Source organism: Varanus komodoensis, unplaced genomic scaffold (genome assembly GCF_004798865.1).
Source record: "Varanus komodoensis strain SLA01 unplaced genomic scaffold, ASM479886v1 scaffold1, whole genome shotgun sequence".
Taxonomy (NCBI): Eukaryota; Metazoa; Chordata; class Lepidosauria; order Squamata; family Varanidae; genus Varanus; species Varanus komodoensis.
In genome coordinates this window covers 49,813,121-49,839,832 of record NW_025335268.1, presented here as the reverse complement: position 1 = coordinate 49,839,832, position 26,712 = coordinate 49,813,121, and positions in this window count along the sequence as shown.

Genomic DNA, 26,712 nt, shown 5'->3' with positions numbered 1-26,712 from the left:
AATACTGGCACTTCTATGTGGAACATTTGATGGCAGGAAATCCAGCTTGCTAAATCAAGCCGTTGTAATTAAACAAGCAGACACTTCAGTTGCAGTACTATACCAATGTCACCTGTCAGTTGAGGGGCTCAGAGCCAGGGCCATTGGCACCAACAGCAACGTGTGCTAGAGAAGTGTGTCTGTCTGGGGTCATACAGAAAGCAGGGCATTGCAAAGACTTCTGCATTAAATACCACAACAAAGCAGATTGTAAACTGATGTTTTCCCGAGGTTAAATAAATGGACGGAGTCAATCAGCCCTGCCAGGATGTGAAGGATATTGCAAGAGATGGCTGAATAGAATGGGCTTTTGCAGTCCTATCTATCAGCAATTATTGGCGTTAGATGTTGAAACTCCTACTTTTCTGAGATTTGCAGTGCTGTTCCCTCCTAACCCTGCCCCCCAAAAAGAAGAAAACGTTTGTTACATTGCAATCACTGTGTACTAAAACAAAACCTATATTTGGAAAAGTGTACACAGAGATATTTGAGTCAATGGAAAATTGCTTGCAAAACTGCATGAACTGCACACAAAAACCAGTACATTTAAAACGAATACAAATGCTGTATACTTTGAAAAATATGCATGGATATGTGTGCAAATTTTCATGTGGGCTAAAAATGCAATCCAGTGTGGAAATGGGACAGAATAAACTTAGCAGAGGAAAAAAATGATTATCAGAGTGAAAATGCATGTGGCAGATTTACCATTGCTAGTGATGGCAGTGCTTTGCAAAAGTAATGCATATTGCAGAAGAAGTAAGAAAGACAAGGCACAGGCTTCCATTTGAACTGAAAAAGCAGCTTGAGCCTGTGTTTTTTGCTCTCGAGCAAATTTCTCTCCTTAGTCTGGAAAAACCACAATCATGGGAGTTACGTGCATCTTGTGCAGTGTACAGAAGCTCTGGATCAGGAGAGGTTGCTAAACATAACTACTAGAAGGTTATTGGCTTTGTTTTATTCAGCCGCCCTAGTTACACTCATTCTTCTGCAACACATTTTCAGCATCACTAGATTTGATTTTGCTAGAAGACTCAAGCCTGGTAAATTAATCACTTCCCCTAAGTAAGCACGACAAATATTTAAGGTTCATTGTTGCTCAATCAGCAACCCTTCTCATATTCTAAGGCAATCAAATGATTAGGATACAAATATGCTTCTTGCTCTTTCTATTAAAATTAGAAGCAGCACATTATCTCACTGTGTGCCATTTTGGCCAGCAAATCCTGTGAACTTGATTTAAAAAAATACCAAGGGTATTTTTAAATGTTATCCTTCAATAAAGGACCTATGAGGATTTTAAAAAAAATAGCTGCAGGAAAGCTACATTGGCAATTGGAGAACCAATAAACTAAAATTGCTCATATGTTTCTTATTATATAAACAACTAGTGCTATAAAGAGAGAGCCCACACCAGTCACTAGCCAACTAATGCTAGTTTTAAAAAATGGAGATAGGGACAAGAAAAAAAGTCTCCTTCCTCATATGCTCCATTTGTCCTATTTTCTAGGGAGAATCACTTTATTTATTTATTTATTTATTTATTTATTTATTTATTTATTTAAAACATTTCTATGCCGCCCCATTCGCTGAAGCCTTGGGGCGGCTCACAACATAAAATTAAAATATAAAACATTCAAATATACAACAAATTAACAATATAAAATAAGTCACCCTGGACAGATAAAATAAGCAAATAATATTACCAATTAAAATGACGTTTAAATGAAAAGGTCTTTGCCTGGCGCCGTAAAACAAATAACGATGGCACTAGGCGGACCTCTCTGGGGAGCGCATTCCATAGATTGGGCGCCACCGCAGAGAAAGCCCTCCTCCGGGTACCTACCCTCCTAATTTCTTTCACGGAGGGCTCCCGGAGAAGGGCCTCTCCCGCAGATCTCAAGGGGCGGGCGGGCATATATGGATGTAAGTGCATATTATATGGATGTAATATTCTGGTACATGCCTGTGGTAGGTTAACCTATCTATTTTGTCTCTAGGTTGTAGATATTGGGATTTGCTTTCTAAAAGATTCTTAACAGGTGAGACCTCTAAAATGTGCATTACGATGTGGTGTATTCTTGTTTAATCTTGTAGTCTGCCAGCCATACCCTTCCCTAGATATTCCATTCTGTTCTCCTATCCAATGTCCACCCCTCCAAGGGTCAGTTTGCATTTCATGGTGTCTCAGCATAGACCTCATTAGACTTCTGCCACCTTAGAAACTCCGCCCTTCTCCCCCAATATTTTGTTTTAGTCATACAGTCCTGTGGTTCCCCAAAGTTGTCTGAATGCCTACCCCTTGTACATGGGGAAAGCCATTTTGGCTATATAAATGGTGACTCTCACAGCCTAAGCAGCAGAATTAAGGGAACGATTGGAGTTTGACTTCCCTCTCTGGAAAGTATAATCTCCTTAGTGACTTCTGCCTTTGGAATAGCTCACATTTGTGGAACTGTAATGTAAAAATAAGAATGTTAAAAGTGCAGCAATTTTCCCTATTTCAGGCTGAAGGTGAAACAGGATGGAGAATATGCTTTTAACCAGAAACTAAGAGCTCTGATTGCTCACCCCAGGTATAAAGCAATGAAGGAAGATCACTCCAAATGTCTCAAAAGAACATCGTGATAGCTGCTGAATCATCTGCAGAGATCTCCATAAGAGCTGACTTCCATGATCAAAACAGTACTTGAAAATAGTTTTTGCTTTCAGAAAGATCCTTGCCTCTCACGTTTGGAATTTTGTCCTTTCTTGTAACTGAGGAGCAGGTTTGCAACCTGTGCTGTTGAAACAAAAGAAGCTGGGGTGGAGATATACACAGAAAAGCAGGCAGGTTTAGAACAGCTGTTGTTTTCATGTGGGAAAACCGCTGTGATTTTTCACTGCCTTTCACTTTTGTGGTATGTGCCAGGGGTAGGTAAGAAAATGTACAAAGGTATATTTGCATAATCAGAAAACTTTCTGCAGAATAGATTTGAGGAACTGAAAAATGACAGTTTCACCCTGATTTGAGGAACTGAAAAATGACAACCGGTCTCACATGTCTGGAATATGCTGAATGCTTTCTTTTCCAAAGCCACCTCCATGATAAATGCGGTGCAGTGAGCTTAGCTGCAATGGATTTTCTCAACAACAATATGTTGTTCCTTGGTTATGCAGGGTTTCCTGACTCCAGGATCTGGCTAGTACATTTGGAACTGAGTATGTGCATGGAGCTGGGAATAACTAGAAATACAGAAATACCAGGAGAAATGCTATCCTTGATGTTATCCCAAGCCCAATCAGAAAATCAAGAACTAGAAATTTCACACTGTAAGATCTTCAGGCCAAGTTAGCACATAAAAATACTCCAGCTATTTGAATGAGGTTAGAATAAACATTCAGATGGCGGAAGTGTTGCCAAACCAGTCTGAAACTCTGACTCCTCAGAGACATGTCCCTCTTTTCTTAGACTTGAATATCAATAAAAAGGCCAAATAAGACTGACTTTGAAGGGCAGCATTTCTTGTGACCTCCCAACAAGTTTTTGATCTGCACTGTGTATTGATGTCACTGCATTCAATAGTTTTATACTTGATAGGCAGAACCTTTCATTCTTTGCACAGTTATAACACCTTTGAAAAGGATAGCGGATAAACAGCCTAACTGACAAAGCAGAGCCTGTGAGTTTACTTAAAAATGCTTTCACTAAATGGGACATCTGCAAAGATCAGCACCTCGTAGGCCTGACAGCTTTTGTGCTGGCTGCTAGGAACCTTCCTTTACGCTGAGTCAGAACAGTGGCCCATTTTATTCAATATTGCCTGCAACACTGAAAGAGTAACAGTTCTCCAGAGTTTCCAGCAGGATGTTTTGAGCCCTACCTGCAGATGTCAAATACTGAACCAGGCACCTTTGGCTGGCCCAGCATGTGTTCAGCCATGGAATTTCCTGACTGTATTCCATTTTGTAGCTGCTGCATATGTACTGGGTAGTATGCAGTGATGTTTGCAATTTTTCATGCAGGGAATCAATGAGAGTTTGAAGAATGGAGTAAAATAACTGAAGTTTTAATTGTTAAATGGTGTTGCCTGTTAAGAAGTATGTTACCTTTATGGCTCAAATACCTTTTTACCCTAATTGAGATAAGAAAAAGCAAAACCAAACTCGAAGAGCAATAGTTGCTGAACAACACACACAAACACAGACCTAAAAAGCTGCCAGCTGTGATACTTATCAATATCAAATTGTTGTTTCTTGGACAAAAGGTATAACACAGCCATGCAAGATGCAGCACCACTAAGTCCCTATGTAAACCAAGAATAAACATGGTAAAATATTTTGTTTTTTCTCTTGTGCCACCAGTTTATCAGCAATCACCTTTTCAAGGATGTGAAACTAAGCAAAATTCAGACTCACCAAAGTTCTCCAAATTTCATCTCAATGTTCACTCTGCTTGAATTCATATCAGATTCTGAGCTTTCACAATTACTTTTCACGTGAAAATCAACACCTGTTTTTGTGTGTATGCCAGAATTGTGTGTGCATCTGAAGTGTATACATTTCTGTGCTTAATACATCTTTGTGTGCATTCCCAGTGTTTAATACATATTTGTGTGCATTTTGCAGGAGCAAGCATTTTTTCAATGATATCAGGTGTATGTGTACGGGTCTACCCTGCAAGCTTAAAAGTGTACAGTTTTCATTCACAGGTCGCATTCGAGTCCATGAGCAGTCTGAATGGAGCTAAATGGGTAAATTCTGGATCAGGAATGAACTGAAGTGGATTTCATACATCTCTAAACGTTTTTGATGCTCATTCTAGGATAATGAATAATCAATGGCTGTTGGTTGAACACATCTGAAGAGTGCCACATTGGAGAATGTTGTCCAATGCAATTTGGAACCCTGCTTGACCAGTTCTGTGGATTGTCCATTTGAGGCCTCTCTTGACTTCCATTTTGGTTCACAAAACCTCTTTTGTTACACCTCTGTCAGGGATCGAGCCAATCTGTGAATAAGCACAGAATTTCAACTACAGTACATTTTGCTCTTCCTCTATGACACCTCAACTGATCTTATTTTTGTCTCTTCAACTTGCAATGGACAGCTGATTTTATGGTTGTGCTGGTGTGCCATGATGTGATGCCAGCAGAGATCTGTTGCCCTTAGAAGTGATCCAATCCTTGTCCAGCAGGTTTAACCCAGGAACAAGTCTAGGCTGTAACTACCATGGCTTTTGAGTGGAGTGATTTAAATATATACTTACCTTTCCCTTATTGAAATTAAATGGTGCTTAACGTTGGCTGGATGGCAGCCAATGGCAAATGAAACTGGCTGAGCCAGCAGTTGTGTAATGATCTGTATCTGAATAATAAAATAACAGTTGCATGCATCTGGGATGGTGTTTAGCATGCAATTTGGAAAGGCACAGTGCGGTAAAGTTACAAGACTTATTTCTCATTTTATCATGCACAAATTAAGGTTGCCACTAATCCAAGCCAACCCATTTTACAGATTATGGAAGATTTTGCATGGCTAAGTCTATGTCTCCCGATATTCTAAAATACGTCTGGAGTCCTAATCTTTGCACTTCAATATTACATTAGCCTGCACAATACCAACAGTATTAGTCATGTCTGGTAGGGCATCCAGTACCAGATGTCTTTAAAAAATGCATGCACAGCCCTTACTGCTTTTTGGCACTTAAAAATTTTCATCTGTATGTAATTTACATTACAACAATACAATCAGTTTGTATTAACTGTACTTTGCCTGTTTTCTGATTTTTGGTGATTATGTTGCGTCTCATTTTTTCAGTTTGATTAGCTGGAAAGCATCTCCTTCATACCAGCTCTGGGACTTGGTCAGCAACACAGCTCTGGGACTTGGTCAGCAGCTCTGGGACTTGGTCAGTACTTTGCCTTGTTCTGTGACAAATGCCACATTTTAAAAATGATTGCTTGAAGCATTGCTTTCACCAATCATGTGCCTTCTGCAAGAAGTGATGACTTTGCAGGGCCTAGGAAGGGCCAAAACAAAAGTACTTCTCCAGGTAGCAGCCAGAAGACAATGGCTATAAACATCTATTCAGTTTAAGTTAATGTTCACATAACTCTTCCTCTTCTCTGTCTTTTACCAGCACTTATGTTGTTAGCAGAGCTGCCACCACCTCTTAGCTCTGCATAACAGAGGTAGGCAACTTGTCACCGTCCAGATGTTGACAGACTGCAGGTCCCACCAGCCCTAACCAGCATGATGGGAGTTGTGTGACTAAACATCTGGAGGGCTACAGGTTTCCCACTCCTGCTGTATGTCCATCACTTATTGCAATGCTCTTGTACATTCCTTGGAACAGGTGGGGACTGGCAGCTTAACCTCTTAGGTTTGAAGGCCATGTTCAGATTGTGTTACACATTTCCCCATCCTACTCCTGGCTCATCAGTTTGTCAGCTGGACAGCAGAAACATAGGCCACCTAGTCAGTCTTTGCACTATAGTGAGATGTCCTCTATTTCTAGCATATTTATTGTTTCTAAATATTATTTAGTTAATAAAAACATATTTCTAAATAGTATATATTTCTAAATATTATTTAGATAATAAATACACATTTCTAAATACTATTTAGATAATAAATACATATTTCTAAATAGTACATATTTCTAAATATTATTTACAAACTTGCACCAAAACATTCCATTTTGCTATGCAAATTAGTGCCTTTCCCTTTTTTTGTTGACATGCTTCCTCTTTTTAGGCAATTCCTAAATTGCCATCTTACTGTTCAATCTGCCACCCATTTGCTAACTGCTGATAGGCAATAGTTCTTATGGTTCATGATTTTAAAACTGGAATCAGAAGGCTGGTCCTTCAAATGAAGGATGCTTTCAAAGGAACACAGTGTGGTGTGTGGTGGTCAGAGTGCTGGGCTGGAGACCTGGGAGACCAGGAACTAGAAGCCCTTCCAATAGAGGACTGTGCACCATAAAAGAATATACCTAACCATCAGGCAGTCCACTTAAGCCCAGCTTCTTTGGACACTCCTTTGTGATTTATCCTAGGGAAATTTACTATGGGGGCAAGTTTCCATAGTGCAGAGTTGCCTGCTGCAGAAGCTGAGCTTACAGTGATATGCCAGAGAAATTTTCTACTGGAGACAGAAGTGGCAACAGGGGCTGCTTTGAAGCCAGATCCAAATTCTTGGTTTGGGTCTCAGAGCCAAACTAGACATTGATGCTATTTGTGGATTGGATCCAAACTTTGTCATATTTGAGAGTAGATGGACTTACGTTGGTCCTTCCCCACAAACCATGTTGATTTCAATGGGTCTCCTCTCAGTGTGACTAAGTATAAACTAGACTGGGACTTGCCATGAGGGAAGGCGGTTAAAGCTCTTTGCCTCTGTCATAGTCCCAATCCAAAGCAGGTATCCTGGCTCATGTTGGCTATTTGCACTGGGAGGAAAGTTCATATTGGTGCCAAAAGGAGCTCTCTTCCCATTGCAACTGATCTGTGACAGAGGATCAGATCTGGATCAGAACCACAGTGGGCCAAAGAGTTACAGCTTTCCACCTCATGCCACATGCCTGATCCAGCTCAGCCTAGCTTTCATCTGACACCAGCTACTTGAGGAAAATTAAGCATGAACCAGGGCCAAAGATGCAAATAAGTTCAAGATCTAGTTGGCCCTCATACTTGGTGCCTTTCTACGTGAGACTTTTATCATTCCATCTTCATTCCCCATTTACAGTCCTTTGTGGGTTCTTTGGATGACGTCTTGCCCCTCCAGCTTTGCTTCTCCAAGAAGCCCTTTCAGCAAGCTTTCTATAGCAAGGGAAAGGCGTATTTAAGTGTAAATGTTAATGGATGTTTTCAGCTATAACTTTCCATCTCTGTCCATTGGGCATACTGACTGAGGCTGATGGGCACTGTAGTCTCACCTTGAGGTATAACCTGAGATAGGAATAATACCATTCCGTATGGTTGCCTGTAACCCTCCAAACTCAGAGGATTACAAGCATTCCAAGGAAGGCAGGAGGAGCACAGTGGCAAGGATTGCCTCTGCCCTCTGCAACATTTACCCTCCGGGCTCATAGTATACACTTTGGTGCAAGGGATGAGGTAGATCACTGGTAGCTTGCAGCAGATGACTAAGGGCTTAACCCTCACAAGTAAAATGGAAAAGGAATTCATTTTATGCCTTTATATCAGAAGTGATCTGGCATCCCTCACCTGTAAAACAGGAAGAGTGCTTGTCTATGACTAGAACTTCATGCAGTTTTGTTGGCCAGTTTTATATTTATGTTACAAAGACCTTAATTTGCACTAACATAGATGTAGATTTGTACTTGTATATGAAGGTCATCCTGTTGAATGGTTCATGGCATATAGGAAACTGGCTTTACCTCTCACCGCTACTTCACATTTGGCTTCAGCAACACCCACTGAGTTTGCCACTTGCCTCTGTTGGAGGACCTCTGGCTGGCTGTGCTGAAAAGTCAGGTAGATCTCCCAGGCTCCCTTCTGCCCAGGCCCAGTCAGTCTGGCCCATTTATCTCAGTCACTGCCTGGCTTCTGAGGTGTGACCCAAACTTCACTTCTCAAGAGGGCCTCTGCGGGAACCCAGTCACTAATAAGCTGAAGGGACTGGTGTGTTCTTAGCTGTTATATTTATCTGGGACTGTTTCATGTATTCTTAATTTAATTTCATATTTGCATGATGTCTTTAATGGAAAAGTTGTTAGCCATCCCAAATATCTATGATGCCTGAAAGACAGGAAATTCTCATTTTTTATTAAATAATAATAAATGTCATCTCCTGGTATATAAATACTTTAATTATTCAGACCACAAATTCATGAATGAACCATCAAACCATAAGTCCCACAAGTGATTCCATGATACAGATATTTTCTCTCTCATTTGGAAACCTATGGTAGGAAACCTTTAGCTTAAATTTAGGGTGTTTTCACTACTGCTCTACTGCTGATTCTTTCCAGATATATTATAAGATCTTCAACTAGCGTGCTTCCTGGGCATGCCATGACCTCCCACAATCATTAGCAGCAGAGCCTCTTGAATGCTTTATGCTGTTTCCCTGCACATCACCCCCCTCCCTTTTCCAAAAGAGGCAGGACAATGTAATTTGGTAAACCGGCCTCATTACAGAGCTACTGACAGACAGACATATTGGTTGTTGCCAATGGGTGAAGGTGAAGGTGTAGACGGGGCCCTGGAAAGGAATGATGGATGGATCACTCATGCACCAACTGGCAAGAGGAGGTCAGACCTGTTACTGAAATGCAGAGGGAGATAAAGATGTCAGTAGGAGGAAGGGTGACATCCATCCATCAACTTGTTCATTACAGCAAGAAAGGATGTTTTGGGTTCCCAGGAGAAAGAAGGGGCTAGTTATTCCAGTGTCTCACAGGTGGCATTTCTAAAAAGACTAACCTTTCACATTTCCAGGAACAGAAACATGAAGAATATGTTTTTAATGAAAGCCCACAGACATAGACACACACACGCACGATTGCTTTCTTTATATATAGGATTTCTTTTTATTTTTTGCCTTTAAAAAAGTAGCATAGGAACATGGTTCTTACATTTAATAATAAAAATCAGGGTATCTTCTTATCAGGGACAGTTGCCCCCATACATTTTATCTCATATCAAATGCATCCTTTTATTAGTTATTTGACTGTAATTATATCAGCATCTGTGAGACTGAGGCATTCATGGGCAGTATAAGGGAACAACAAATTACATGAAAATTACATGTAAACATTCAGAGCAAGCTTAGCTTCTCAGGTGGAATGTTCCATTTAAAGATAATATGCTTTTTAAAAAGGGTGGGAGGATCCTGATTGAAGCAGCCAAACTTGTATTTGTTTGGTTATACCTGCTTACTTAGGTGGAGCACTCAGGGCCATTTTATGAAGGCACAATCAGTTACAAGTGAGTATGATCCACGTTCTAAGGCTGAGTGAAGTATAAGCTCTTGCTGAACTGAAATTTCATTGAATTGAAATTGTCAGGAGAAACAAAAGTGGAATGTGAGTTTTGGGTTTTTGCAATTGTTCAAATGTTGCTTGTGAAATGTGACTGTGGGACTCCCTTTAAAGAACTAGATCTTGTTAATAGATTTTAAAAGCAATAAAGTGAAATATGTTGTATCAAGTGCTGTCATTCCATGGAAAGAAATAATTCCATCAACAAGAAACATGAGGGAAAATCCACCCAAACAGATTGTCGGGGGTGCAGGGAGAAGCAGAGAGGAGAAAATTCCATTGCACTGCTAGACTTCTGCTACTGTGCAGTTAGGTTTAACCCTCTGTGCACACCTATTTTGCAAAAACCAGTTGCCTGAAAAATGCTATCCCTATATATTGTTTTCCAACTGAGTTTGGGTGCTTCTTTGTTTAAATCCAGGGTAATAGACTTATGATGAATTTAGTATTAATTTTAGTACTATGCTGCTAAATGTTTTAAAGCAGTTTGCTTTAAGCAGTTTGCATATACATATTAAAATAACATTTAAAATATTAATTTAAAAACAATTCAGTTACAGCAAAAATTACAATAGTAAAAAACAATACAGGAGTAGCAAAATGGAACCACACAGTTAATTTAATTACAAGCCATGGAAAGCCTGGGTGAACGGGGGTGTTTTCAGGAGGTATTTGAAGGATGTCAAAGTTTCCGCCTCCTGAACTGTTCAATGGTTTTTAAATGACATAATACTGAAGAAGAGTCTTCCAAGAAGCATGTGTAGAGAGTCCAATCTATTTTCGCCTATCAAGAATCAGAGTGAAGATGGCTGAGGCAGTTTTGGGCACAGGGTTGGAACAACCAAGCACAGAGGTCTTTGGGAAATTCAACATCTGCACTAAGACAGCAACTTATTTGGAATGGACTTATGTACATAAGTTATGTACTCCATGACAACCATGAGATTGCCTTCAATTGTCATTATCCCAGTGCACAGAAGAGAACATGCCTTCAATTTAATCTCTGCTCAAGGGAATCTGATTAGTAGCCTGGCAGTATGGTGTGAGTGTGTGTGAAAAGTGTCCTTTTTGTTATGGTTAGACCACTTCCTCCTGAAATTTCCAGAAGGGGACATATTAGGATAATGGGAAATTTATGGCATTAGATGGCTTCCCAAATGCTCTGCAAGGTTTTCTTCAGGATAGAGCTGGCAAGCCTGTTGAAGCCGTTGCTTCCATATGGAATGGTGAGCTGTAAAGGGACATCAGCACCAGCACTCCCAGGCATCCTCTGCAGAACTGAGGAATCCATTCTGCCCCCTGGTGTTCTGCAGAGCTTTCCTTGGTTGGCAATGATGCTCTGCAGGGTCTTGGTCACCATTTGTCCTGCTATCAGGAGAGGGCTCCCTCTCACTGTTCAGAGCAACTAACTGGCATGGGTCAACTCATGGGAGGATTCCTCTAGCCACCATGTGTGCCATTTTTCTTTTTGAAAAGGTGGTTTACTTATAAAATAAATAAATAAGCAGTAAGGTATAGGTGCTTCTTAACGCAATACAAGAACAGAATGAAGTACGAGATCTTTGTTTGTCCTAGGCATTCCATCTGAACTGAGGCCTGAAAGATGAAGAAAAACTGTGGGCATATGGAGGAAAAGTTTTGAGCAAGCATAACTTGTGACATTGTAGAGCATCGTAACTGATCACAGGGTGTGTACCTTAAGGCCTTTGTCTCCAGTTTGTGGTGCTTGAGCAATGGATTTTGCTGCAGTTGATTTGATGATAATGCTTACCCTTATGATATCTCTTAAGGAAAGTGGTACATACATTTAAGCAATGAATAAATAATAACAACTAGTTATTATTAAGCCATTTGAATTGTGGTGAAGTCTCTGGCACTGTACATGCTTGGAAGCAGACACCATGTTCCTTATCAGAATCAAGCCAGAATGTTATTTTTTTTAAATCTGATTCATATTTCTCTACAGAAGATTCTGGGCACAATTCTCAGGGAAATTATCCCCCCCCCCAGTCCTGTTTAAATGAATGGGAGTTGTGTAAGAGCACAATTTTCTGGTCATTGCACAATTCCCGTTCATGTATTGGCATTGCATAGGATGGCTTCCCAGGGGGATTTGGGCTTCAATGTACAGAGAGTTTGCAAACTGTTTGTTTAAACTGGATGAACCTCAAATTAGCCAGCCACTCTCAGTGGCATGCCAAATGCCTGCCTTATGATGATCCCACTGAACACTAAAATGGTAGAAAGCTTGTCTATTTTGATGATTGTGGTGAGGCAGTCAGATCTGATGATAAATTGCCCAGCTCAGCAGCCATTCATCATTCAAGAGATTGTGCATTAAAATACAAGGCTAAACTCCCCTTCTCTCTTACACACACACCAGAAAAGGACAAACAGGCATCAAATAAAGGATGGAAAAGTAAAGTTCATTCATGCCCGGGACCTCCACAGAGCAATGCAAAATAACTGCTATCAGGTTGACTCACTTTTGCTTTTGGAATCCCTTGATAACATTCACTTCTACAGCAAAACCTGTGGAGTACTATTTTCATTTGGCTAACTGGGTTATTTTTCTCTAAGTCACAACTGGTAGTAGAACAGGTGCTAACTTACAGGAAGATGGACGATTGTGATGGGGACTCTGTAGAACTGGGAGGATCGACTAGCTAAACAACATAATGGAAGGGGAGAAATTATAGAATTACTAATCATATGCAACTCCCCAGCAAATGTGCCCTACAAATATATCGTATATTATTAAATTATTTTGCACATTTTATTGTTTAGCAAGCATAAATCCACTTACTTGCTTACATACATAAGTGCACATTCAGAACAGAGCAATCCCAAGTCATTCCTTTCTTGTACTGTTATCTTTCCTGCTAACTTTCGGACAATTTTTCTACTGCATAATGAGATTGACAGACAAGTGCAGTGAGTTGTCTGGAGGAGTGTGCAGGTGGAAGTTGAACAGGATCATCACAAGATCAAGCATATTAAATTAGGGAACAACTGTGTCTCCTATCACAATTAGCTGTGTGATACTGCATGTGTTCTCTGAAATAAGGGAAAATCCTTTAAAATGTGTCCAGAACTCCTGGTGAACCTGCCTTAGAAACAAGTTAGACTGTAGTATAACCTGATGAAACACCTTCAGTACACTTTCCAGTACTGATTAAAACTACAACGGCTGCTTTGATTAGTGAAATATTTTAATGCTATTATATATGTTTAGTTAAATTGCTGATAATACTGAGCTTCATTTGCATCTCTTGAATGTGATGAAACTGTCTGCATCTTAATTGTTCATAAGAACACTTTACGAATGTGCCATTATCATATGCCTTTTAGAATGCAATCTGTTGTGTTAATTGCTTATGTAATCACATCTAACACTTCCAGAGACAGTTGAAGAACACAGCCAACTGGGTTGCTGAAAGGAGATCAAAGTGACACAGTTGTAAATTGTTATGGCAATTAGTATGAACATTTTATTTGATTGCCAGGAACTCTTGTAAAGGGAGAAGTAGGATCTGGAAACAAAACAGCTTGGTGAATATGAATGTTTCTGGAAAAAAGTGCATCTTGTCAAATATAAAGTCAATGGGCTAAGGAAGGTAGTAATGCCTTGAAAGGCTGGGGGTAGGAGAATGCTTAGAAACTTTAAAAAATTCCAGTAGGTGGACTCATACTGAAAAACATACTGCTTTCCTAGGTTTGGTGGGCACTTCCTTGCCTGCCAAACCCACAATCCTAGATGCAGGAAAGTGAGTTTTCTCTCCCATCTCCTGCCTCTCTCCTCCCATGACTCTTTCCCAGAAACAGGGACTCCGTTCCCACAAACCAGCTTTTACACATGTATCATTCAAGCACAGTTGGAATAGTGTACTGTTTTGGTGGAAAAGGTAGAGACAGAGGCAACCAAAAAGATCATCTGTGAGGAACATTTAAGACTTCTTAGCATAGGAAAAAAAGCAAGTTAGGGGAGGAAACATATATAAAATTACACATGGTGTACAGGAAGTGCATAAGTCTTTAATAATACTAGAAATCAGAGCTACCCAGTAAATGGGGATGGTGAGGAATCAGGACAGATAAAAGGAAGTCTTTCTTCATGTGATGCAGAATCTGCTACTAGCACGTGTGGTGATGGTCACCAGTTTGGATAGTTTTAAAGTGAATTAGACAAATTCCTGGAGGATAGACTGTTATTGGTTACTTGCCATGATGGCTATATGCTTCCTCTAGTATCAGGCAGTATGCCTATGAATATGAGTTGCTAAGGAACCTAAGTGGAAGGATGCTGTTGATTCTTGTCCTACCTGTGGGTTTAATCACATGCAACTGGTTACCTGTTTTGTGAACAGAATGCTGGACTAGATTGATACTTGGTTCTTTTTATCTTCTTCACCACTGGCTTAAAACTTGTATAGCTTGCTATCCTTAAAAATATAATACATCACAAAAAAGCACTCTATCATAAATCTCCAATGCAGAACTATCCCCAGTTGAATTTGCTATCACCTTATTTAGAACAACACAGAACAACTCCTTATAGAGTTTAACACTTGATGTTCACTTGATGTTTTCCAAAACCACTATCAAAAGTAGATCTAAGGGTTCTGTTTTGGTGTTTGTCAAACAGCATGTTGACTTGATTTATTGGTCAGGAGGAGTTGCTTATTTAGTGAGGAGGGAAATAACCCAGGCTAATGCCAGATGTTCAGCAACAAGTCGGTGGTTTTATCTTTGCCAGCACAAAGAACCTTTTTTTGTTTTGTTTTGTTTTGTTTTGTTTACTTTTATATCTTTGCCAGCACAAAGAACTTTTTTGTTTATTTTTAAATGCAAAGCTTACTTTTGCCTTGAAATGCTGTTGAATTCAGAGATTGCTCATTTTAATTTGTTCAGCAATTTGTAGGCCATGCCAAAAGCATGCAGCAAAGGGAAAAAGCACCCTAAGCCCTTTCATCAAGAAAAAGGGATTGTATTCCAATAAATTTATCAGAGAATATCAGCAGCAGAGTCCACCTTAAGGGTGGGAAAGTGTGCCAGTTAATTTGTTTTTAAGCAGACACCCTCACTTTTTGCTACTAGTCTTCATATCAAGAGAATGTGCATGGTGAATTCCAGACACCTAATTTGTTTGCTTGTTATGTTGATATTATACCTTTCCTTTCTCCCACGGAACTCCAAGTGACATACATAGTTCTATAGTTCATTCTCACAACAACCCTCTGAGGTCAGTGAACAGTCTCAAGCCATCAGTGAGCTTTATGGCCAAATGAGGACTGAAATCCAAGCTTCCTGTATCCTGGTCCAACACTCTGAGCACCCTCATGGACCACAGTGGAATGAAGCTCATATGCCCTGACTATGAAGCAATAGTGCGAATGGGGTTTAGAGTGAGTTTGCTCTCCTTCAGCTCCCCATGAAGTAAAATTGACCTACACCTGGTAGGGTTTCCTGGAATTAGCAAAAAGCCTGAAGAAGACACACTTCTGAATGGCAAAAGGACCTTTCATTCATCTTGGCAGACAGAGTGGGGGGTGGGGAATGTTTTCCAAGAGGACACGGCTGTGAAGACAGCATGTAGGTGCTGTTGGTTCCAATTAAAATCAATCTCTCTCCTGATCTGTGCCTCTTGTCTGGATGACAGCAAAAGCTCTGGCAAAGGGGCTCCATCTGCTCAGCTCTCCCAATGGGACTCTGAACAAGTGAATGACCTGCAGTGTTTATTATTAAGTTTTCAAAGGGAAAGTTGTTTTGGTCTAATTGAAGCAATAATACGAGTGAGGTTATTTCTGGTCAGTTCCCTGCTGTTTTCACTCTCAAGAATATATTCCAGGTGTTAGCTACGGAGGACTGGGATAAGGGATTGACTCTCCCTTGGCTTTAGGGCTTGCTTGAGCCAATGGACCAATAAACAGCAGTTGTGAGAGTAAGCCAAGCCTGGCCTCCCAGAGAAATGTTTTTTTAGTTAACCATGAAATAGTCCCAGGTGGCCACTGACCAATTCTTGTACAAGGACTCCATTCCTCAACATAGAAACATTTGGGTTTCCTCCTGCAAAAGCATCTTGTTTCTTGCATCCCCCCAGTAAATTACATGGTCCTATATGTTTGCTAGCAACTTAGTGTAAGAGTAGCTACAAATAAACTGTTTGCTTGTGAAGTTCTTCACCTATACTGAAATTCAAAATTTTGGGGGCTCTTCAGGTAAACATCTGAAAGATTTTAAAGGAAAGCCCTACATTTGTTTTGAAGAATTAAAGAAGCCTAGGATTTATTTTTATCCCCCCCCAGCCCCTTCACCACAATACTGGTTTATCATACTAGATTTCGATATCTTACAAAAGTTAGCATTACAAGCAAATATTGTTCTAGAGAATATTACATGAAATCAAAAGAGCACCTCAAAAATCACTAGTGTTTGCAAAACACTGTTGGTTCATTTTATTTCTAGAAATAGCTGGACCTCTCTGGGAAATATACAATAGATAACTCATACAATAAAAACAATGTAAGATATTAGTTACAGTAAAAATAATAAATTACATTAAATATTTCAAACTAAATTTTAAAAATGTAAAAAACCCTACATCCATACTGCTAGGATGGTTAAAACAACTTACAATATCCCCTATTTTCATGTTCTGTTTGGAGTTGGTGAATCCCTTGGCAAATAAAATAGTCATAACCTGACACCAAAATCTCCCACCATAAAGTTGGTATCAGGCAGGCCTCTGTGGGAGAGTATTTAAGACTTTGGGGGCTACCACAGACATAGGAATACCCTCCTCCATGTTGCCACCAACCAGGCCTCCCTTGGACATGGTTTTCAGAGGAAGGCCTCTGGTGTTGATTCCAGTGTTTAAGTATATTGTGATGGAAGAGATGTTCTGTCAGGTAATTCGGTTCCAAGTCATGTGTAGAGGTTATCAGAAGCCAGGCTGTTCCAGACAGGGGTGTAGCTAGGCCAGCACCAAAACCTGGCAGAAGCCTCTCCATGCCACAGAGGCCACCCGGGTCTCAAAAGATGGATCAAAGAGCCACTCAAGCTGCAAATCTGATCCTTCAAGGGGAGCACAAGTCCATTCAGAAAAGGTTGGGTGAACGCCAGCCAGCCAGAGGAACCATCCACCAACAGCATCTCATTCTTATCTGGATTGGGGTTCATTTTGTTAGCTCTCGTCCAGTTCGTTGTTGCAGTCAGACACCAGTTTAGACATCAATAGCCATGTCTGCTGAAAGTGAAAAAGGGAAATAAAACTGGCAATCATCAGAATACTGATGGCAGCACACTCCAAAACTTCAGAAGATCCAGCCCAGTGGTTTCATGTGGGAATATCATGACGGACAGGTTCAGCCCTGAGGAACCCCATACTGGAGAATCCACAGGGCTGAACAATATTGCCAAAGCAACACCTTCTGGATCTAGGCCTCCAGGTAGAGCAAAACCACTGCCAAGCAGTAGCCCTGCTCCCAGCTCAGACAGCTGCCCTCGAAGGATCTCATGGTCCATGGCACTGAAAGCCACTGAGGGAATCGGGAGTATCAACAGGTCACACTCCCTTGGTCTCTCTCCTGACTTCCAAGGACACCCAAAACTGCTTCTGAAGTATGACTGAAAAGGATGCAGACTAGCAGTCTCATACAGCTACCACCCACTGAAGGAAGGGGATTTTTTTTGACACCAGCCTAGGAAACAAGTATTTGCCTACATTTGCCTGGGTCTTGTGGTGCATTCAGGAGTAGCCTCAGCACTGCCTCTTTAGGCAGCTTGGGACCACTCCCTGTCATAAAGGGGCATTACTCTTCCTGGCCATTCCCTCCCTGCTAGTTTCTAGAAGCCAAGAGGGAAAGGATCAAGCATGGACCTGGCTGTACAAACCTATCCAAGTGCCTTGTCAAAATCCTCAAGCTGTTTGCTTGCCTTATTTATTTGCTTTTACTTTTATATGCCAGATTTTCCCTGAGGAACCAAGGCAGCATGTATGATTCCCCTTCTCTCCATTTTATCCTTACAACAACCCTCTGCCTCACAAACATTAGTGACTTGTCCAAATTCAAGTTGAACCTGAGTTTCTCCACTCACAATTTGAAACACTAACCACTACACCATACTAACTCTTTCCTTGAAATCGCTCAAATGTTGCACTGAAAAGAAAAGTCCAACTTCTCCCTCGGATTTCCCTTTAGGCAAATGCATCGTCAAAATAACCTAATTCTGTGGTCAGGCATTTAATGAGAATGAATTGTATGATGGCACATGCACAAACTTCCTCTCTTCCTTAGGGCTGATTGCAGGACCATTTCCCCTATGCTTCAGAACTGTTTATAATCACAAGGAAGCCCAACAGACAGTGGATTCCCAGCTACTACAGTTCAGCAAGCTAGTCCAAAATGTGGTTGGGTATCAAGCCATATACCTCAGAATACCACATGCAATGGGATAAGTAACAAAACAGGGCTGTTCCCGCGCTGCCCTGTGTGTGATCTTCCCAGGGGCACTGAACTGGGCACTGTCTGAAATGAAGCAAGCCGGCCAGCTGGACCTCTGCCTGATGCTGATTCCTGTGCCAGCACCGTCGTCACTTTGGTTCTCCTACCTCTGCAGGGACCTATCTTCTTCAGGGACATTCTTTGCACATTTAATGAATACACACAAGGGGAGGTGCTGCATCATGGCAGTGGGCACTATTCTTAATCTATGTAAATTACTTGTAAGGGGTGAAAAGAGTCCCATGTGTATAACCAGATGTCCAGCGGATTTTCTCTATGTAACTGGAATCCTTGGGAAACCAAGACGATATGGAGGCCGACCTATGTATGTGCATCCACTTACAAGCACAGGCCTGCATTCAGAACTAAAGATGAATATACATAGCACAAGGACGGCACATGAGATTTAACCCCCCATGTGCAAAGGTCATCTGAAAAGAGCTTTGCAACATTAGGTTTCCAACATTATAGGTAAAACATTCCCTAAATCTGGCCTCCGTCCCAATTAACCACTGTATAGGCCAAATGAAATGGGACATCTCGGTACCATCCTAAGATGTTTACACAGGGAAAGGTCCTATAACTGTCTAAACATACATAGGATTACATCCTTATTTTGGGCCAAGGGGAAGCAACGGTTAGTCCTCATTTTCCAAATTTCATTAACAGTTTCCAAGATTTAAGACCTTTCTGGCAGATACTTGCTTCCACATTTCCATTCCTGAACTAAAAGTACATGAAGCTTATTCATCCACTTTTTGAATTAGCTAAGTTTTTGACCCTGGACTTAACAAGTTAATACTCTGAACATGCTAAACTAACTTTTACATCATAGCATTATCATGATTACAGCAATAAAATGGAGTTTTGGTCTTCTGCCCTGATACCCTCATCATCTGACACCCTCAGGTGTTCATTTGCTCAAAAATTTCCTTCTAAGCTGGGATATCAAAAGGGTGAGGAGGAGGAGGAGGAGGAGGAGGAGGGCAGTAAAATATGATGAGCTAAGAAAAAATGTAGATTATTCTGGACATTGTGATTACCAAGACAGTAGAGCATTCATTTGTGCCAGACTCTAATGGATAACACCCTTCTGAATCCCTATTCCACAGACATTCTCCAGAGCAGGGGAATATTTGGCTCTCCAGAGGTTGTTGGACTTCATCTCCAATTACTCCTAATAATTGGCCATGCTGGCAGCAAGCTGATTGGAGTTAGAATGTAGCAACAACTGGATTCCCTGCTTCTGCCTCATATGAAGTTGGATACTGTATGAAGAACTGTGTTGGCTCAGATGTGAGTTTCATTTAGCACAGAACAGAACAGGGCAGCTTCGGGGGGAAATTGCAATGGCAAGGAGGCAATTTGCAGAAGAGGGGAAAGGGCAATTTTAACAAAACCTCCACGGTGATAGCCAGCTCTAGACATGCATTTATGCATTTTGTTAAGGAATACTTTGTTTTTGTTTGTCCTAAATCTATCACCAAACAAGTTCAGTTCCAGTATTAGAGGTTTACGCAAGAGGCAGAGAAAGTGGATGTAAAGTCATTCTTCCTTCGTCATGATGTATAATTTTACAAACCTCTCCCATACTGCCACTTCCTTCTAAACTAAATATTTTGTTTTTATTTTGTAAAACAGGCATACATGTATATATCTTGTCCTATTTATTGCCTGTCTTGTCTTGGCAAGAATTCACCACCGTATATCTCCTTTCCTGACTTTTCTTATTTGGGCAGGACTTCCCAGTTTAAAAAGATGAGTTGCCTTTCAGGGCTTCCTTGACTTTCCTAACTAACCATACTGCCATCCCTTTGGACACTATCTGCCCCTTTTATAAGCAGATGTATCCACTGCTGTTCTTCTATCATAACATGTATCATTTACAATCCTATCCTTCGGGCCTATTCAGAAGTTAAGCCCTTGTGAGTTTGATGGACTTAACTGCAAGTGATTTTTGTTTAGTCATGAAGTCATGCCTGAACCATCATGACCCCATGGACAACATTCCTCCAGGCCTTCCTGTCCTCTACCATCTCCCAGAGTCCACCCAAGCTCAGACCCACTACTCCAGTGACTCCATCTAGCCACCCCATCCTCTGCCGTCCCCTTCTTCTTTTGCCGTCAATCGTTCCCAGCATCAGGATCTTCTCCAGGGAGTCACTCCTTCTAATTAGTATTTGAGTTTAACTTCAAGTAAACAAATAACCAAACATAAGAAGAGCCCTGCTGGATCAGACCAGGAGCACATCCAGAGTGGCATTCTGCTCCCACAGTAGCCATCTCACAGGAGGACATGGGTGCAATAGCACATTTCCAGCCATGTTACCAAGCAACTAGTGTATAAAGGCATACGTTACTGCCTCTGATACTGGAGGTAGCCTTCGGGGCTAACAGCCACTGATAGCCTTATTTTCCATGAGTTTGCCAAAACCCTGCTAAAGCTGTTCAGACTGGTGGCCATCACCATATCTTGGGGGAGTGAATGCCACAGTTTAACCATGCACTGTGTTGGGTTTCGTGCAGGCAGACAGTTGGCTACTGGTGAAGGGAATGCTGGACTAGGTGGGCCTTGTCTGATCCAGCAGGGCTCTTCCTGTGCTCTGAAGAAGTTGTAATTTGAGAGAACTCAGACGTTTGGGTTTTTTTAAGGCAAACCCATGATATATCTTGGGAATTTATCCAAATACTAGTGAGAGGTCCTGACCAAAAGCAAGAAACAGTATCTGAAGTGTTTGTGAGGGAAGAAATCTATGCCAACACTCATCCAGCGACATCTGAGAGGAGAGAGAATTTCACATATGATTGAGTTAGACTGCCTGCCACGATCAATTAAGCTCATTTGAAATTCATGGCCGCTTTGCATGTTGCCAGAAAGACAAGATTTTTCTGCAGCTGTGTTGCTAAAGTCTGATGCTACCTTTTTCTAGACAAGAGAAAAACTGGAGTGCCTTGCATTTTAGTGGAGAGTAGATTGAAATAAATTCTACAAATGAGACAAAAAAGATTAATTCAGCCCTTCCATTTGGTTGTGCAGTTTGGCTGGAGGTTTTTTGTTTACTTTGAAGGGTGATATTATTCTTCCAGATTTAAAGAACAGATTTTTAAAAGGTAGTGGTTGAAATGTGGGCTACATAGCACAATTAAAATATTCCACAGCCCAGTGAAAGGAAATCCCATTCAATTATTCTCTCTTATCCATTTTGGTGAAAACTTAAATTTCTTCTTCTTCTTCTTCTTCTTATTATTATTATTATTATTATTATTATTATTATTATTATTATTAATGTTCTGAGATGCCATGGAATACCAGCTAATGGAATCCATGGAAACAAGTACTCTGTCTGCTAAGTGTTATTTTGTGCAATGCTGTGAGCTTCAAACCTTGCCCTGTACTGTGCTCTGTACAATTTGAATCTCATGACTCCTACTGAAAGAGCAACAAGCACTACTTTACAGTAGTTCCATTCCTCCCTCTTGGGTTGGCTCCAGCTGGAGCGTGGAAACTGTTGCTCCTCTGAAAAGGAGTTCTGAAAAAGGCTCCATTCTATTTCCAATGCTGTTTAACATCTACATGCTGCCACTGGAAGAGATCATCCAGAGGCAGGGCTCTGAATGTTATCGGTCTGCTGATGACACCCAGATCTACTTCTCTTTACCATCACTGGCTGCTTCTTCTAGAGAGAGAGTCTCCTCTCTGAATAACCACCTGAAGTTGGTAATGGGCCAGATGAGAAAAAGCAAATTGAAGTTGAATCCAGACTAAATGGAGGTGTTAGCTGTAAAGGGTCCAAATCCAGGATTAGAAGTGTGTCTACAGGTTCTAGAGGGGTCACAGTCCCCCTGAAATATGATGTTTGCAGTTTGATGCTACTCGACCAGGCCCTTCAGATGTCCGCTCAGATAGAAGCTGTGGTCAAGAGTGTCTGCTATCAGCTTTGGCTGAGTTGCCAACTGCATCCCTTGCTGGAGGAGAATGGCCTGGAAACAGTAGTGCACACATTGGCAATTTCCAGGCTCAGTTACTTCAATGTGCTGTACACAGGGCTAACTACCCTTGTGCCTACTCTGGGTAGGGCAGCTAGTACAAAAACAGTCTTAGTCAATATTACCCACTGTTGGTTGTAATATCTTGTAAACTGCCCAATGCCCATGGGAATGAGGTGGTATATAAATATTAAGATAAGCAAGATAAAACAAACAGAGTTAGGGTCACTCATATAGATTATTTTCCTGGCCAAAACAAACAAACAAGAACCACAAAATTGAATTGGTGCACACGTTTATGATTGTAGTCTAGTGTTGTCTTTCTCCATTTGACCTATGTTAGCAAAATATTATTTGTAAATGAGCTGTTCTTCCATTTATCACTTAACTGTGAAGACTTTAGACAAGCAGAACTGATTTTTCTTAAAAGGGCTATAACTCATCTCCATTGTAGAAAACACTGTATAAATTGTTAGTTGTAGATAGTTTTATTTATATCATGCACCACAATTTAGCCTCAGAGTAGTGTGTAGATTATTTGGAATATAAATATTTTAAAAACTAAATACATGGGTTTTGGGGAATTGCCTGTCATCTTTGCCTTTGTTGGCTCAACATTCATTGGGGAGAAAAGCAGCTCAGGGCATATCTGCTGTCCTTCTGATGTAATTACATTTTGGGTCTCCATTGCTTTTTGTAGCATGCACATGTAATTATTCTGGATGAGTGTTAAAATAATTGCGTAACAGGACCTTGGAAGTTCTATGGGTCAATCTGAAAAGTGTTTTGATTCTAGTTCCCATTAGTCATTCAAGGTCTCCTTTTTTTTTTCTTTTTTTTCAAAAGGGAGAGAAGGTTTGAGATTGGTTTTCCAGTATATTCATTCAATCAGGCCACTGTCAGCTTATCAGTTACTGATGGGTATGTATTTATGTTAGTAATCTCACATTCTTCCATCACTTATGCTAATGTTAGATTTTTTTTAGAGAGTCTAAGTGCACCTTATAAATTGGATAGCAATGTAATATTTAAAACTGAAAACATGGAATAGAATAAAAAGGAAATTTAAAAACGGGATGGGAGATTGCACCTTATCAACTGAATAGGAGGGGTTGAATAAATGGAGACAAATAAAGAGGTATTTGGCAGAAAAGACACATTCCCCCCCCCCCCCCACCATCAGGGGAATGACCCTTGTTTGCTCCTGGTATGCACCCTTTTCTCTTGCAACTCTTGATAGGTTATCCAGCACCCAATTCAGCCTGCAATTGGAAACATGGTCTAAATGGAAGCAATTATTACATGCTGAAGAGAGGACAGAAGAAAACATTCTCTTTCTATAGGATGTGAATAATCTGCATGTGTCCCTGAGATCGTATATGACTGGATGTAGTTTGAAATCAGGAAGCTCCTTCTCCTGGGTTGAGTTTCTGTCTGTAGACAGAGAAAACGTCTCTTTCCAGCCATCTCCAGTGGGCAGGTTAATCAATTTTGCTTCTAAAGGCTGTGGGGCAAATCCTGCTGTTCTGAATGGCCCAATGCAAAATAAAGTAAAATACAATAAATTCACAAGGCTACACACCCACACACATGGTTAATACATATTTGTGGATCTATGACTGGTCATCAGGATTTCATATCATCTATCATCCTAGAAGAAATAAATGATCAGAATAATAAGCCTCTTACATTCCGAATGACACTATTTTAGCATGAGGGAATAATCTAAAATCGCTTCAAGTCAGTACAAAAACTGCAATGGACTTTAGAGCTTTTGGAGCACTTTTGTGAGTATCTAGAAATTTTGTTTTATTTCTCCTTTTTTAAGTGCAAGCATTTTTGCACATACAGCATATTCAGTTGTCTAGAGCTGTTTCAATTAGTAGCCAAGGGCCTCCTGACAGCTTTTGTGAGTAAAAAGAAATATATGAAGATATGCTTGTTGGAGACTCCAAGTTACTCTGCGGGGGTTTTGTTTGGATAATAAAGTTCAGAGGTACAGAGGATAATCTCATCAGAGAGACAGAGTGACCAACTCTCAGTTATCACCCCTTTGTACACTTCCTTTTTAGCTAATTAAACCCCAGTGCTTAAAAAGGCACTGTTTCTGCAAACCCTGTAATAGTTTGGCACGGCATTATGACACACATTATCTCCTCCGTGTTATCTGGCAAAACCGGAAAAGTGGTGTTCCAGCATGTAGACCTAAAGCCTTGGTTTATCTTTCCTGTGGTGCGTTATAAGTTCTTCTTTGACTCTTGTACGTGCTAAGTTCTCTAAAAACAACTGTGTTTTGTTAAGTGCTCTGAAATAAATGTTGGATTTCTTTTTCTTTTGAAAAGAAAAGCATATCCTCACCCGAGATGCTCCCACGCTTCCCAATAATATAGCGGAAACACACTGTCCGCTTAGAATGTTGCTCATAACTCTTCCTATATATCGCAGGGAAATCCATTTAGCAACCGCTTGGGAGCAACATGGACTGCTTCGAGTTCTGTAGCCAAAGTTTCCTATTTCAGTGGGTAACCAAGGGTGTCAAGAGCCACAGGAGACTGCCCAAGTGGCAACACCATCTATGGCAGAGCCTTGGCAGCAGGCCTTGGGCTGAGTCCCTGGCTTGTCTCTCGAAAGGCTCAGCGAGAAAGTGATGGGAAGGCTCTGGAGAACGACTGCCAGTCAATGAGAAGTAGGCTGGTGCCCTCCAGCTGTTCTGGATTTTTGTAGCTCCAGCCAGCAGGACCAGTGGTTTGGGCTTATAATCCAGAGCACTTGAAGCTCACATTCACCCCTGGTTAATTCTGCAGTCTCCACTGCCCTGCCACTTCACCACTGAAATGGCCACCACAGAGAAAACAGCACTTTCTCCACAAAACCAAGTGCCTGAAAAAAACGTTGATGCTTTTGCTGGAAAATGGAGATTGGCATGCTTTCCTATATGTACTGGGTCAAATTTTAGTGCAGGTATGGCAGTGGGGTGCAGTTCCCGGTGGTTCTGAGTGGGGAACCTAGAGGGATGAATACTCTGATCTAGTATAAAGCAGCTTTCTCTGTTCCTCAGTCAGATTCCATCCCCATAAAGTCTATTATCAACATCATTATCATCATTATATTTATTAATCTCAGCTTCATATCACCCAATAGCTGAAGCTGTCTGGGTGGTTCATGGCCTTTTTCCCTGTGACATGGAGCAGGGGCGGGGAAATGCAGAGCACAGTGTCATCAGAACATGAAGTCTGTATTATTACATGTTAAAAAGGTAAAGGTTTCCCCATGACATTAAAGTCCAAGGGGAAATACAACACAGAAGAACACAGTTGTTTCCAAAGCATTTCTTATACCACTGAGTTGAAATGCTTCTTCCTGCAGTATGTCAGATTTGGATGCTGGGGACAATGTTGAGATGGGGCAGAAACAAGGAACCATCTTACCCATAGTGGTAATTGCAGTCCCTTGTGCCTGCTGTTCTTTAACAGAAGTTCAGCTTCCTACCTAGAAGACTTCAAAATGAGGAAGCAGACCAGTCTTCCTTATCCTTCACTCACTGTATAGGTTTCATGAAAGCAGAATAAGAACAATAAATGGGAAAAAAGAAAGCCATTGAAAACAAATATTAAATCAAATCGCTCTTTAAATTTTAATTCAGGGAAAATAAATGACTTTCAAAATATCAGAAGGTTGATCTGACCTGGAAAAATAATTTCTGCAAAATATAATATTAACTTCAAGATGATAAAGCTCATGTGAAGAAGAAGGATAAAAATTGGATTTCAATTTATTATTATACTGTTTAGGAGGACTTCAGCGACAGATAGGCCCAGAGAGCAATAGCAGTCTATAGTTGTGGTTGAATTAGGTATGTAACTGCTACTTCAAAAATAGCTTGGACATAGTTTCTCAACCCATAATACTGCAATAGTTGTGCAAGGCAGTTATCCCCCAGATTTGGTATGGATGGGAAATATGTCTCCGTCATTCATCCCTGCTGCAGGTTCTTGTTTTGTCCCGAATGCAATCAGATGCACAGTGTTATTTACAAAATTATTTTTATATGAATTCTACTGCAGAGAGTTTTTAGAGCAGCTTATTATCTAGAAAATCATTTTTATCCGATTTCTTCCAGCACAATAGGGACACTTTACATCCCTACAGATGGATAAAGAAGCAAAGAGCTAAACTATAGGAAATTTTAAA